This window comes from Mya arenaria, chromosome 2 (assembly GCF_026914265.1).
Source record: "Mya arenaria isolate MELC-2E11 chromosome 2, ASM2691426v1".
NCBI classification, from domain to species: Eukaryota; Metazoa; Mollusca; class Bivalvia; order Myida; family Myidae; genus Mya; species Mya arenaria.
Window position 1 is genome coordinate 16,498,428 of NC_069123.1, and position 15,292 is coordinate 16,513,719.

Sequence of the window (15,292 nt, forward strand, 5' to 3'; positions counted from 1 at the left end):
AAGGGCCATGACACAGGATGCTATTGCCTGACTAGGGTAAGGGCCTTGACACATGATGTTATTGCCTGACTAGGGTAAGGGCCTTGACACAGGCTGTTATTGCCTGACTTGGGTAAGGGCCTTGACCCAGGATGTTATTGCCTGACTAGGGCAAGGGCCTTGACACATGATGTTATTGCCTGACTAGGGTAAGGGCCTTGACAAAGGATGTTATTGCCAGACAAGGGTAAGGGCCTTTACACAGGATGTTATTGCCTGACTAGGGCAAGGGCCTTGACACAGGCTGTTATTACCTGACTAGGGTAAGGGCCTTGACCCAGGATGTTATTACCTGACTAGGGTAAGGGCCTTGACACAGGATGTTATTGCCCCACTAGGGAAAGGATCTTGACACAGGATGCTATTGCCAGACTAGGGTAAGGGCCTTGACACATGATGTTATTGCTGGACAAGGGCAAGGGCAATGGCACAGGATGTTATTGCCTACCTAGGGCAAGGGCCTTGACCCATGATGTTCTTGCCGGACTAGTGTAAGGGCCTTGGCACAGGATGTTATTGCCTGAATAGGGTAAGGGCCTTGACACAGGATGTTATTGCCTGACTAGGGTAAGGGCCTTGACACATGACGTTATTGCCTGACTAGGGCAAGGGCCTTGACACAGGATGTTGTTGCCTGACTAGGGCAAGGGCCTTGACACAGGATGTTATTGCCAGACTAGGGCAAGGGCCTTGACCCAGGATGTTGTTGCTGGACTAGGGCAAGGGCCTTGACACAGGATGTTATTGACGTTCTAGGGCAAGGGCCTTGACCCAGGATGTTGTTGCTGGACTAGGGCAAGGGCCTTGACACAGGATGTTATTGCCTGACTAGGGCAAGGGCCTTGACCCAGGATGTTGTTGCTGGACTAGGGCAAGGGCCTTGACACAGGATGTTATTGCCTGACTAGGGCAAGGGCCTTGACCCAGGATGTTGTTGCTGGACTAGGGCAAGGGCCTTGACACAGGATGATATTGCCTGACTTGGGTAAGGGCCTTGACACAGGCTGTTATTGCCTGACTAGGGTAAGGGCCTTGACACAGGATGTTATTGCCTGACTAGGGAAAGGACCTTGACACAGGATGTTATTGCCCCACTAGGGTAAGGGCCTTGACACAGGATGTTATTGCCTGACTAGGGAAAGGACCTTGACACAGGATGTTATTGCCTGACTAGGGTAAGGGCCTTCACACAGGATGTTATTTCCTGACTTGGGCAAGGGCCTTGACCCAGGATGTTATTTCCTGACTAGGGCAAGGGCCTTGACACAGGATGTTATTGCCGGACTTAGGTAAGGACCTTGACACAGGATGTTATTGCCTGACTATGGTAAGCGCCTTCACACAGGATGTTATTGCCAGACTAGGGTAAGGGCCTTGACACAGGATGTTATTGCCTGACTATGGTAAACGCCTTCACACAGGATGTTATTGCCTGACTAGGGCAAGGGCCTTGACACAGGATGTTATTGCCTGACTAGGGCAAGGGCCTTGACACAGGATGTTATTGCCAGACTAGGGCAAGGGCCTTGACCCAGGATGTTGTTGCTGGACTAGGGCAAGGGCCTTGACACAGGATGTTATTGCCGGACTAGGGCAAGGGCCTCGACCCAGGATGTTGTTGCTGGACTAGGGCAAGGGCCTTGACACAGGATGTTATTGCCGGACTAGGGCAAGGGCCTTGACCTAAGATGTTGTTGCTGGACTAGGGCAAGGGCCTTGACACAGGATGTTATTGCCTGACTAGGGCAAGGGCCTTGACCCAGGATGTTGTTGCTGGACTTGGGCAAGGGCCTTGACATAGGATGGTATTGCCTGACTTGGGTAAGGGCCTTGACACAGGCTGTTATTGCATGACTAGGGTAAGGGCCTTGACACATGATGTTATTGCCCCACTAGGGTAAGGGCCTTGACACAGGTTGTTATTGCCTGACTAGGGAAAGGACCTTGACACAGGATGTTATTGCCTGACTAGGGTAAGTGCCTTCACACAGGATGTTATTTCCTGACTAGGGCAAGGGCCTTGACCCAGAATGTTATTTCCTGACTAGGGCAAGGGCCTTGACACAGGATGTTATTGCCTGACTTAGGTAAGGACCTTGACACAGGATGTTATTGCCTGACTATGGTAAGCGCCTTCACACAGGATGTTATTGCCAGACTAGGGTAAGGGCCTTGACACAGGATGTTATTGCCTGACTATGGTAAGCGCCTTCACACAGGATGTAATTGCCGGACTAGGGTAAGGGCCTTGACACATGATGTTATTGCCGGACTAGGGTAAGGGCCTTGACCCAGGATGTTATTCCCTGACTTAGGTAAGGGCCTTGACCCAGGATGTTATTCCCTGACTTAGGTAAGGACCTTGACCCAGGATGTTATTTCCTGACTTGGGTAAGCGCCTTCACACAGGCTGTTATTGCCTGTCTAGGGTTAGGGCCTTGACACAGGCTGTTATTACCTGACTAGGGTAAGGGCCTTGACCCAGGATGTTATTCCCTGACTTAGGTAAGGACTTTGACACAGGATGTTATTGCCTGACTATGATAAGCGCCTTGACACAGGATGTTATTTCCTGACTAGGGCAAGGGCCTTGACCCAGGATGTTATTTCCTGACTAGGGCAAGGGCCTTGACACAGGATGTTTTATTGCCTGACTAGGGTAAGGGCCATGGCACAGGATGTTATTGCTGGACTAGGGCAAGGGCAATGGCACAGGATGTAATTGCCTGACTAGGGCAAGGGCCTTGACACAGGATGTTATTGCTGGACTAGGGCAATGGCAATGGCACAGGATGTAATTGCCTGACTAGTGCAAGGGCCTTGACACAGGATGTTATTTCCTGACTAGGGCAAGGGCCTTGACACAGGATTAGGGATGCAAACGAATATTCGAATATTCGATCAAAAGAATGGTATTCGAATATTAAAATCGGTATTCGAATATTCGTTTATTTTTTACTTTTTTTTATAAATTTTGTTCCATCTTGAACATTTATTTAACATTTATATTTAAATATTAAAACGCTCTAATTTACCCTCGTTTCGTCAATACACCCAGGCATGTCACCAATTATCGAGGCGCGAGCATCTAGACAATACACAGTGGCGCGTCAAGTGTCAATTAAGGCCCATCATCATGGCGAAATAAACAAATAATTTTACGTGTGCCGTCCCCTGCCAATTAGCGGCAATGAAATAAATAAAGTTGAAAGGGGATTGGAACCTATTTTAAACGATGCCAATTAAGGGTTCGTCATGTCAGCAATAACACATAATATTTCTTTTGTATGTCAACTGTTTATTATTCTTGTTTATGAATTAAATTCAAAGTGTTTTGTGTAATATAGAATGTACATGTATATAATTTTGTTATCCTAATAATAGCATTATTATTTAAAATATTTCACAATATACTAGTTAAAATCCAAATATGTTGTTTTCTTTATCTTTATTGGTATAAAAACAAGTAACAAACGAAAGACGGGTACAAAATAATAACAAGTCGACGGAAACCAGACCGTTTGCAACGGTGAAGATGCCATGACCTTGACTTTTGATATATCGACGTAGTTTTTGTAATGAAACAATATGACATACTAGTATAATTCTAGATAACATATGCAAAGTTATTTTGAAATTGCACAATAAAGCCACTACACGTATTACAGACGACGTCATACAATCCGACATCAATAAAATTATTCGGCAAATGTCATACCGGAAGTCATTATTTGGAACGCAAATGATCGATGCAATATAGAAGTTTTTAGACAATCTTGCCTGTGATCGAATATTCGAATATTCGATCAAAAGAATTACCGAATATTCGAATATCAATTTTGCCATTCGTTTGCATCCCTACACAGGATGTAATTGCCTGACTAGTGCAAGGGCCTTGACACAGGATGTTATTCCCTGACTAGGGTAAGGGCCTTGACACAGGATGTTATTGCCTGAATAGGGTAAGGGCCTTGACACAGGATGTTATTGCTGGACTAGGGCAAGGGCCATGGCACAGGATGTAATTGCCTGACTAGTGCAAGGGCCTTGACACAGGATGTTATTGCCTGACTTGGGTAAGGGCCTTGACCCAAGATGTTATTTCCTGACTAGGGCAAGGGCCTTGACACAGGATGTAATTGCCTGACTAGTGCAAGGGCCTTGACACAGGATGTTATTGCCTGACTAGGGTAAGGGCCTTGACACAGGATGTTATTGCCTGACTAGGGTAAGGGCCTTGACACAGGATGTTATTGCTGGACTAGGGCAAGGGCCATGGCACAGGATGTAATTGCCTGACTAGTGCAAGGGCCTTGACACAGGATGTTATTGCCTGACTAGGGTAAGGGCCTTGACACAGGATGTTATTGCTGGACTAGGGCAAGGGCCATGGCACAGGATGTTATTGCTGGACTAGGGCAAGGGCAATGGCACAGGATGTTATTGCTGGACTAGGGCAAGGGCCTTGACACAGGATGTTATTGCCTGACTAGTGCAAGGGCCATGGCACAGGATGTTATTGCTGGACTAGGGCAAGGGCAATGGCACAGGATGTAATTGCCTGACTAGGGCAAGGGCCATGGCACAGGATGTTATTGCTGGACTAGGGCAATGGCAATGGCACAGAATGTAATTGCCTGACAAGTGCAAGGGCTTTGACACAGGCTGTTATTGCCTGAAAAGGGGAAGGGCCTTGACACAGGATGTAACTGCCTGACTAGGGCAAGGGCAATGGCACAGGATGTAATTGCCTGACTCGGGCAAGGGCATTGACCCAGGATGTTATTGCCTGACTAGTGCAAGGGCCTTGACACAGGATGTTATTGCCTGAAAAGGGGAAGGGCCTTGACACAGGATGTAACTGCCTGACTAGGGCAAGGGCAATGGCACAGGATGTAATTGCCTGACTCGGGCAAGGGCATTGACCCAGGATGTTATTGCCAGACTATGCTTAGGGTCTTGACCCAGGATGTTATTGAAATTAAAATCATAACACATTAAATGAAGGAAAACAGTTCTTTTTACCATTAAAATCAATATAAACAAGAGATGTTTCTCAAACATTATGCCTCCCCCCTTAAATTAAAAGGGGTCATCTACAGGTCAGGCCCAACCCCCTAGTCAAGTTTGTGGGCCATGGGTGCAGGCATTGTCAAGTAAAAACTTGAACAACATTTTCGCGTTCAAGGTCACAGTGACAATGAGCTTTGACCCTAATGACTCCTTAAATCAATAGGGGTCATCTACTGGTCAGGCCCAGCCTTCATTTAAAGTTTGATGATCATAGGTCCAGGCTTTGTTTAGTTATCACTGGGAGAAGCTTTCTTAACTTTTTCGTGTTAAAGGTCACTGTGACCTTGACCTTTGAACCCATGAAACCCAAAATCAACACGGGTCATCTACTGGTCAGGCCCAACCTTCATGTCTAGTTTGATAACCATAAGTCCAGGAATTGTGGAGTTGGCTCCAATGTCACTGTGACCTTTGACCTGATGACCCCCAAAATAAATAAGAGTCATTTACTGGTATGGCCTAACCTCCAAGTCAAGCTTGAGGGCCATGGGTGTAGGCATTGTCCAGTTATCACTCAGACAATCTTTTATAATTCAAGGTGAATGTGACCATGACCTTTGACCCCCAAAATCAATAGGGGTCATCTACTGGTCAGGCCCAACTTCTAAGTCAAGTTTGAGGGCAATGGGTGCAGGCATTGTCGAGTTATCAATTGGACAACTTTTTTATCATTCAAGGTCAATGTGACCTTGATCTTTGGCCTGATGATCCCCAAAATCAATAGGGGGTCATCTACTTGTCAGACCTGACCTCCAAGTCAAAATTGAGGGAAATAGGTCGAGGGGTGAAAGCGAAAAGGTTCTATCTGCTTCTTTACTTAATGTCACTTAGAACCTTTTCGCTTTCACCCTTCGAGGTGCAGGCATTGTCAAATTACCAATCAGACAACCTTTTATCATTCAAGGTCACTGTGACCTTGACCTTTGACCCGATGACTCCTTAAATCAATAGGGGTCAATTACTGGTCAGGCCCAGCCTCCATTTCAAGTTTGATGACCATATGTCTAGGCATTGTTGATAAATGACTCGGACAAGCTTTAAAATTATTTTATCATTCAAGGTCACTGTGTCCTTGACCTTTGATCCGATGGCCCCTAAAATCACTAGGGGTCATCTACTGGTCAGGCCCTTTCATCACGTGAAGTTTGATTATCATACGTCCAGGAATTGTTGAGTTATCACTCAGACAAGCTTTGGTCTACCGACGGACCGACCGGCCTACCGACCGATATGTGCAAAGCAATATATATACCCCTTTTCTTCAAAAGGGGGGCATAAAAATTCAAAATAGGAAAGGGTTAACAACGGCACAAAATTCAAACATTCCAAGACATCAGTCATTTATGCTAAATTGGTTTGTTTCTGGTTACCTGACCAACCCTTTGCAATGGAGACAAAAAAAACCTAGAGCTATCACTGAAGGTGATTAATACCCCCGAACGCCGCCCTGATATGAAATTGCAGTCAACTATTTGGAAAGCCAACCTATAAATGACAACTTTATTTTATAGATTATCATTAGTTATTCATTTTCTGATTATGTTTTTAAAAGTTAGAAAAAAGGTTTTAAACAATATCAGTGATGCTAATACTGAGATGTTAATACTGATATATTTGATGTTCTAAAGCACAGAATATACGATTGCCTATGACCATCTATAAATGAGTTAAGGTACCTTTTTTCAAGTTATACTCCTGACAAGAAAAATATAACAAAGGGTAATAACTCTGTAATTGGCTGATATAGAATTGCGGTTCTTATACACTGCACTTCCTCTCATTATGATCTATCACTGTATGAAGTTTTATTAAATTCCATCCAATAGTTTTCAAGTTATGCTCCGGACAAGAAAAAGTAACAAAGGGCAGTAACTCTGTAATAAGCTGAAATAGAATTGTGGTTCCTGTACACTGCACTTCCTCTCATTATGATCTATCACTGTATGAAGCTTTATTACATTCCATCCAATAGTTTTCAAGTCATGCTCCAGACAAGAAAAAAGTAACAAAGGGCAATTACTCTGTAATTGGCTGAAATAGAATTGCAGTTCCTGTATACTGCACTTCCTCTCATTATGATCTATCACTGTATGAAGTTTTATTAAATTCCATCCAATAGTTTTCAAGTTATGCTCCGGACAAGAAAATGTAACAAAGGGCAGTAACTCTATAACAGGCTGAAATAGAATTGCGGTTCCTGTACACTACACTTCCTCTCATTATGATCTATCACTGTATGAAGTTTTATTAAATTCCATCAAATAGTGTTCAAGTTATGCTCCAGACAAGAATAAGTAACAAAGGACAGTAACTCTGTAATTAGCTGAAATAGAATTGCGGTTCCTGTACACTGCACTTGCTCTCATTATGATCTATCACTGTATGAAGCTTTATTACATTCCATCCAATAGTTTTCAAGTTATGCTCATGACAAGAAAAAAGTAACAAAGGGCAAGAACTCTGTAATTGGCTGAAATAGAATTGCGGTTCCTGTACACTGCACTTCCTCTCATTATGATCTATCACTGTATGAAGTTTTATTAAATTCCATCCAATAGTTTTCAAGTTATGCTCCAGACAAGAATAAGTAACAAAGGGCAGTAACTCTGTAATTAGCTGAAATAGAATTGCGGTTCCTGTACACTGCACTTCCTCTCATTATGATCTATCACTGTATGAAGCTTTATTAAATTCCATCCAATAGTTTTCAAGTTATGCTCTGGACAAGAAAAATGTAACAAAGGGCAATAACTCTGTAATTGGCTGAAATAGAATTGCGGTTCCTGTACATTGCACTTCCTCTCATTAAGATCTATCGCTGTATGAAGTTTTATCAAATTCCTTCCAATAGTTTCAAGTTATGCTCCGGACAAGAATAAGTAACAAAGGGCAGTAACTGTGTTATTAGCTAAAATAGAATCTCGGTTCCTGTACACTGCACTTCCTCTCATTATGATCTATCACTGTATGAAGCTTTATTAAATACCATCCAATAGTTTTCAAGTGATGCTCCGGACAAGAAAAAAGTATTACAGGCCATAACTCTGTAATAAGCTAAAATAGAGTTATGGTTCTTGTGCACTGCACTTCCTCTCATTGTGATTTTACATTGTATGAAGTTTCAATAAATTCCATCTAGTAGTTTGCAATGTAATGTCTGGAAAAAAAATTGACAGCAAAAAAAACAAATAAAGGGCAATAACTCAGTAATTAGCTAAAGTAGAGTTATGGTTCTTGAACACTGCACTTTGCTTTACCATTGTATGAAGTTCAAATGAATTCCATCCATTACTTTTCAAGTTATACTCCGCACAAAAAAAGTAACAAAGGGCAATAATTCAGTAATAAGGAATAATAGAGTTATGGTTATTGTACACTGCACATCCTCTCATTATGCTCTACTAGCATTGTATGAAGTTTAATCCAATTCCATCCAGTGGTTTTTAGACTGTCGGCTGCAAGCCGACAGTCTTTAGAGAGCGGTATTTCAGAAACGCGACTAGTCGCCTGACACGACATATTGAACATGAATATATTAATACACACCACCTGCGTAGCAACAAAACTACTTACGTGAATGCGGGGCGTCAAGTACTTGCTATGTGTATTTAACGCGTTATTGCCTTTTTATTATGACAAACATTGCGTGTTACTCTTAGTATAGTTGTACTTGCAATTTGGTGAGTTTTATTGAACAAAGTAATGAAAAATAATGAAAGTATAGCATTTACATACGAAGTCATTTTACCCTACAACCAATAGTAAGCTACACCACATGTTTGCACCCCGTGTGACGTCACACATATCCCGGCATTCAAGACTGACCCGGCAAACCCGAGCAAAGAACATATTTTATGAATGAAAGCTATTAAGAAATAAATCAATTTATGTTTCAAATGATTTATTTTCAGCAATCGAACTATTGTTTTTGTTTGAGTAAGTTATTTGGATTATAACTATCACAGTGTTTCAAAGTTATGCCTATTGTTATTCTGTACTATAGGGTGTAGTTTTTAAAGTCATACACAATATGGCGGCGATTATGCGGAAATGAAATTGAATGTTACTTCGAACACGTTCCTCTACAAAATAACCGACCTGTATTTAGTGTTATTGCTTTAACATCAATCAAAAAAAAATGGCATCAATGTATGCGTCTAAAAATGTTAAATTTAGATGGAGACAATCCAGAAATGAGCTGCCAGGAAGTGATCGATTTCGGACACGAAGGTACATGTACATTAGTCTGAAATAATAGACGTGTTATACGGGATTCTTCCAATCCCTAACGTCTAAACAGGTTTGTGCAAAAAGCGGGAGTGTTTGGAAAATATTGAAATTGTATTAAATGAAGTATTTTATGGTTGAAATAGATAATAAAGGGTTATATTCATATTTTACCATGGAAGTGCAAAGCTATTTTGCAAAAAAAAACATTTAATGCATTAAAACACAGTTTTTACCTTTCCATTGAAAGGAAAGTTGACTGACACAGACAACAATTATGCCAAGCGGAACAACTTGACCCAATCGTAATAACTCGGCCACCTCCGACAAGCTTCGAGATAATACAATCGTAACAACTCGGCCATGGCCGAACAATGGGAACACATAGGCCAGTATCCAACAGGAATTGACTATCTCGAAGCTTACAGAAGATGGCGAGTTGTTACAATTGATGGCCGAAATGTTCCGATTGTTGTAAAATTGTGAACTGCAGCCTTGCAGGTGCCCTTAATGTATATATTGTTATGTTATGACAGAATGAAATGAAGAAAAAAACCATCAAACTCATAATTATTTGCTGGATATAAATTTTTAGTTACAGAATTTATATAAAATAACATTATCTGGTAATATTTCTTGTTTTTATGAAATGTTATAGACGCAATATGCTTTAACCCCGGAATCCCGATCGGAATAACTACCCATTTGTCGTACAAAATAATTTGTACGTGAAGGATTTGTTGTGTCAAAAATCGTTAAAAAAATCTGTCAATGTACAATTATTTGGACTAGAAGGTACATCTAGCTGATCCACATCTCTTAGTCTAAATATTTGTACATTGACAGACTCTTTTTACGATTCAAAAAAAATAAAATATACATATATTTACATTATATAAATATGGCAAATCCTTCATTACAACATCTTCATGTTACTTTCAATTCAGAGTTGATTATTCACTAAAATTATTTTGCATTTTTAATTGTTGTTTAACCTGAAACGTCTCAACCATCAAAAAAGAACATATGTGCTTCAATAGTCTAAAAAAATAGACGTGTTATATGGGATTCTTACAATCCCTTACGTCTAATCGGGTTTGTGCAAAACAGGTGGGGGGGGGGGGGGGGTTGAAAGATATTGAAATCGTAGTTAGATAAGTATTATATGTTTGAAATAGATATTAAAGGTTTATATTCGTATTTTAGTTATAACCATGTAAGTGCAAATATTTTTTTCACAAAACAAGCATTTAATGCATTTAAACACAACCATTTTACCTAGCATAGCAACTGGACCATCTCAGGTTTACTTCGAGATAGACCAGTCACCTTTTGTATATATATTGTACTTAACCATGGCCAAAAGGCTCCGATTGTTGTAAATCTATGTACCGCAGCCTTGCAGGTGCTCTTCATGTATAACAGTTTATATCATTATGTTTTGACAGTATGAAATGAAGGAAAACACTCATCAAACTCATAATAATTCGTCGCATTTTATTTTTTGTGTACATAACTCATATTTTAAATAATTATCTGACCGGAATCCCAATCGGAATAGCTACCCACTTTTGGTACAACAAAAAATGTATGTAAAGGATATGCCATTTCAAAATTTGTAAAAAGATCAGTCAAGTTACTATTATTTGGACTAGTGCTTCAAGTGTTAGATTTATTTTCTTTAGAATGTATAATGCACCGGTCAATTGTAGAGCCAAGCTGGGAACTGCCTAAAAATCAGTTACCCGATTAGCTCAGTTTGACAGATCTCCATGCAAGTGTTCACATGGTCGTGGGTTCAAGCACCATACCAGTAGCATCTTTTCTCACAGGTTTACTTTAGAACCCATCATCCAGGGGTTGACGATTAAATTTTTTTTATCAAATATTACAGGCCATGTTCTTTTGTAAACTTTCAGATTGAGAAGTGCCTGGATACAAGGCTAGTATTGTTAACATCATCTGATACAATCAACTGGAACAAAGCTGAAATGGCTGCCTGACCTGCCTTAAAAATCGGATGGCAATACATCAGACTAGAAGATTATTAGTATTGAGATGGACAAAATGAAACATGAGCCTACCAAAGCTGACAGATTGCACAAGAAACACATAAATGCAGGTATTTGCTGAGATATTGTAATTATTTTTTGAAACTTCTCATTCATTTAGGAAGTTCAGTTGAAACAGAGTTGGCAAAAAATAAACTAAGGTATATACATTTTGAATTCTAATTTTTAAATGAGAACTTTACTGGCCAGCACAGATTGGTAAAATGCTAGTCTACCAATATAAATGTGCCTGGTTCGAATCAGTAAAGCTGATGAATGTACTGGTTGTGTAGCCAGGATGTGAATAGGTCTTCACTTGGCTGATAATGCATATCACTTTAAATGTTTAAGCTGCACTCTCACAAATTGACTGTTTTACTAACTCTTTTTTTAATTTCTTGATCTTGTAATGAATTATTTTATGCGAATTTCAGAACACTGGTCATAACAGACAACTGGAAAAAGTAGATCGCTGCTCTCTTATATTAATTCTGTCAAAAAAGACAAGTGAAAATATTGGAACGCTGATTTTTTATTTTAATACAATCAAAAGATGGTGTTCTATGCCAAAAATCTCATGATTAGTAAAGCGTTAGTAATGCTTTTAACCATAAAACAATTAGTCACAAATGTAAATATAAAAAAACATGATCATATCTTTTGTCAGCAGTCTTATATCATCAGTTTTCATACTGCTTTTCATTAGCTTATTCCAGGCCAAAAAGTAAAAGAAGTTGTCAAAACATTCAATCTGTGACTGAGAGTGCAGCACTCTCACAGATTGAACATTTTGACTACTTTATTTATTTTTTGTCTTGGAATGGGCCAATTTATGTGAAAATGCATGTTAACCATTCATATAAGATTGCTGACATTAAATTAGTCAGAAAATGTTTATATTCAAGTTCAAAATGTTTTATGCATTTTTCTTAAATCGTTAGTAACGCTTTAAGCCATAAAACCTTAGATTTCGACCTGAAATATGGAAGTCTGCAATGTAATATTTTGTCAGTAGTCTTATATCACTGGTTTGCAGATATTTACGCAAAAAATAGATCATTCCAAGACAAAAAATACAAAAGTTGTAAAAACAGTAAATCTGTCAGAGTGCAGCTTTAAATGACTAAATGTTTTGATTTGGCTCAATTCTCACTTAAAATCTTATAGTTTTGTTGCACCTAAATGGTTTGTTTTTAACAACATTACACTTGCATATGTATAAATTTGTTCTTAAATTTGTAATTTAGATTGGAGGATTCATTCTCTGGAAAATAGAAAAGGGCATGTTACATACTGTTATCATTGCCACGACAGAAACCATATTGAGGAGCTTGTCCACCTGTAGGAAGAATTGCGCTATTGGTTGGAGCAGCACTATTCCCCAGCCATACACCAGCACTTAGTTTGTCATAGGGAGCATTTCTGAGCAGTTATGGAGACCACTAACTATGCAGGTATGTCATAATCAAAATCTTGGTTTATATATTTTTTTTATAATTTAGCATATGTTGAGAAGAAATTTATTTCTAGATTGAAGGCACACACTATAATTTGATGCCCAAAAATATATTTTTTATTTTAATGCGTTATCATGTCTAACTCATTTGACTTAAATGATCAAAGCAAAAGAGATGCAATTGATTAATCTGCAGATATGCAAATGTAAACTTTTTAACTGGGGAAATTGTTGCCACTTGTCTATTTATTAAAGAACATATTTATAATTAATAATGTTTAATCTGTACACAAATCATATGCCTTCTTTGTTTTAACCATCAATGTCAAAGAGTCCAGCATGATAATGGATTAAATTGAAAAAAAAATGCATTAATTTATATGAACCCTTTAAAACAAAGACATTTCCTAAATCCAATAAAATATAATTGAATATTGATGCAGAGTTCAGTTAGAATATAATATAACTTTTTTTGCAGTTGTTGCAGTGAAACTTGCACCAGTGTGTTTTCTGTGGAAATAAAGAGATAGTGTCCAGCAATGAAGACCCAACTCAAGATCTGACCTTGTAAGGCCAATATGAAATAACTGTGTGGAAAAATGGGAAAAACCTGCAGTCAGGAATGCACGGAAATCATCAAAAGAACAGTGATAAATTAATCTTGAATAACTTGACATTTATTTTGTTTAACATATTTATTCATGGTGCAGTGAAAACATGTTTTTTTTCCTCATGGTTATTTAAATTTAGAATTGATAGGAGGGAACATCATTATGTAGTTTCATGTTCATAGTCAGATCAAAACCCATGTACATGTATAAATGAGCATTCGAAAATATCAAAATGGAACTTGTTGTATGTAGTGTAAGTTAATTAACATACCGTAAATGACTGGGTATAAGACGATAGGGGGTATTAGACGCAGGGAAAAAAATCTGTGAAAAATCCGAGAAAAAAACTTTTAATCTATGTTTTTGGTTAAAAGACGCATAGAAAAAATGTCAAAATCGTCCGGCATTTTCAGCCACCATGTTTGTTGACAGTGACAAATTTTTTTTTTTCGTGAAAATGGCGATGGTTATCTTTAAAACCATACTGTCGAGAATGAAAAGTTATGTTAAGCAAAAGATATTTTGACAGTGCCCAACTTTGCTTTTTTATATGTAAGTTTGATTATTGTTTAATTCAATTTATTATTCAAAATAATATTGAATACCGTAATTCACAAGAGTTCGGACACCATAAATTAATTATTTTTTTCGCTCTCCGAATACATGGAAAATTATCATTTTTACATTTTATTTACATGTTTGTTTAACCTGCCTTTTTTCTTCATGTTTGCTTTTTACCACTTATTAATTTATCCGTAGTAATCAATGGTCATAAACTTATTTATTACGCCTATAAGTGTAAATCCTTCATGAAGTTAATTAAAACACCATTTTATACATGCACTGAACTGAATAAACACATTCTATCGGCTTTAGATCAAAGAGTCACACTGTGTGACGTCACATAACTTACAGTTATGCCCACGAGGATCTCGTGGAGAGCATGGACATTGCTATGCAGGATTAATGCATAACTAACTGTACGATTATTGCTTCATATATTGTATCACATAAGTGTGATACAAGTTTGAAAGCTTATTGGCAGATCGTTTTACAAACATGCCATGTCGATGTTTTCTTAATCCCTTGATTGCCCTTGTTGTTTGTTTAATCCTCAAATAAATATATCACACTTCCTTTTCAACAGGCAATAAATCGTTTAGGATGGGCAGTGTAAAGATAAAAATCAATATTCTTCGTCTGTGAAACTTGGTTACTATGAAAGTTATGATTGATGTCCTTTGGGTGTCCGAAAATTAGGTACGCAAAATAAATTATTTTGGGAAATAATTATGGGTGTCCAAATATAAAATATTTTTGTTGAAATTATAAACGTCTTACGATATACCGTATCCCGATCTTCAACTGCCGTTTTAACCCGTATATACTCGATCAATATGACGCGAGTAACATCCCTTTCTACATAAATCTAAACAAACTCTCGGCTTGAAATTGACATCAGAAAAAAAGTTCAAAAAATTGTTACTGGGTATTATACGCAGGCATTTTTTTGCATCAAAATCTGAGGGAAAAAAGTGCGTCTAATACCCAGTCATTTACGGTAATAAACAAAAATATTTAATAAATTTCAATTTATTATGCCCCCTTCAAAGAAGAGGAGTATATTGCTTTGCACATGTTGGCTGCTACGTCCGTCTGTCTGACAGCAGACCAAAGCTTTTCCTGGTTGATAACTCTACAATTCCTAGACCTATTGTCAAACTTGACATGAAAGTTTGGTTTAACCAGTAGATGACGCCTTTTGATTTTAGGGGTAATATGGTCAAAGGTCACAGTGACCTTGAACAGGAAGGTGTCAAAGAATGTCTGACTGA

General features: G+C 38.7%; 1 protein-coding gene and 1 long non-coding RNA gene across 5 annotated transcripts in view; one reads left to right on the top strand and one right to left on the bottom strand.

Annotated features, from left to right (window-relative positions):
- LOC128208761 (uncharacterized) overlaps positions 1–15,292 on the bottom strand; it is a 140,169-nt gene that overhangs the window by 11,403 nt on the left and 113,474 nt on the right. The gene's annotated exons all lie outside the window — the stretch shown is intronic.
- LOC128208768 (uncharacterized) lies at positions 9,183–13,486 on the top strand. Of its 3 annotated transcripts, none has more exons than XR_008256884.1 (3): positions 9,183–9,342; positions 12,638–12,844; positions 13,325–13,486. It is a non-coding gene; the product is annotated as an uncharacterized LOC128208768 (long non-coding RNA). The 3 variants fall into 3 exon arrangements; XR_008256885.1 differs by having other exon boundaries at positions 12,705–12,844; XR_008256886.1 differs by lacking the exon at positions 9,183–9,342 and adding an exon at positions 11,325–11,461 and having other exon boundaries at positions 12,705–12,844.